We start from the raw sequence: 958 nt of genomic DNA on the forward strand, positions 1-958 counted from the left end.
AGCTAATCCTCAGCCTCTCCTCCCACGTGGTGTGCATGCCATTGTGTCCAGGGATGCTGCTCAGCCCTGTCCCTTCCGGCCCCTGCCAAGTGCCTGCTGACCACCTGTCAGACCTTCCCTCGGAGGCCTGGCTGGCTGCTGCCTGCTCCTGCTTCCATGTGGGTCCTCCCTGCAGTTTCCTGCTTTGTGCTGGCCTCTCCTTGCCTGCCCCCCACACACACTGTTGCACCCTGCCTCCCTGGAATCAGGTCCCTGGCTCCCCGGGAAGGACCAGTCGCTCCTTCCTCCTCCTTATTCACCTGTTTGCCCCAGTGCTACCGGCCTGGGGAAGGAGCTCAGCAGAGGACTGCGCTTCTCAGTCCTGTCCTCCCTCCTGGCAGGGACTCCTGCCCAACAGACAGTGCTGAACCTGCCAGTCCTCCTTGTTCACAAGTCTCAGTGGTGGCAGCCACAGCGGCAGCCACAGCCACAGCTGCAGCCACAGCCCCATCAGGCTGACGAGGTGGCCGAGTGGTGAAGGCGATGGACTGCTAATCCATTGTGCTCTGCACGCATGGGTTCAAATCCCATCCTCGTCGGAGCCCAGGGACCAGCCCAGAAGGAGCCTTTTGAGGCAGGGGCAAGGCCCGCTCTTCCCTTGCTGCTTCTGGCAAGTGACCATTGTGAGGCGCTTGCTTGTCTACCAAGCAGGGCAGGTGACACCTCCCAGGAAGGAGCGTCCCCACTCCACTACTCTCTCCCCACCTCCAGGGTTTGCACAGTCCCATCAAACACCAAGCCTTTCACAAAGCATGTCCCTGGACAGTCCACTCAACAGAGCTCCCTCTGCCTGGGGCAGGCTTAGGTCCCTGTGCCTGAGACACACCTGAGGGGAGGGCTTCAGGGAATCTGAGCTTGTGCTGGTTCTCTACAGGCTCATATGTACTTGTGCCAGCTTGTACGTGCCCGTGTTGTGCCC

At 60.9% G+C, this 958-nt stretch overlaps 1 non-coding gene across 1 annotated transcript; it reads left to right on the plus strand.

Annotated features, from left to right (window-relative positions):
- The first annotated feature begins 496 nt into the window (after positions 1-496).
- Positions 497-578, plus strand: TRNAS-GCU (transfer RNA serine (anticodon GCU)). Its single transcript has one exon. It is a non-coding gene; the product is annotated as a tRNA-Ser (tRNA).
- Positions 579-958: the final 380 nt, after the last annotated feature.

This window comes from Dromaius novaehollandiae, chromosome 18 (assembly GCF_036370855.1).
Source record: "Dromaius novaehollandiae isolate bDroNov1 chromosome 18, bDroNov1.hap1, whole genome shotgun sequence".
In the NCBI taxonomy this organism is placed as follows: domain Eukaryota; kingdom Metazoa; phylum Chordata; class Aves; order Casuariiformes; family Dromaiidae; genus Dromaius; species Dromaius novaehollandiae.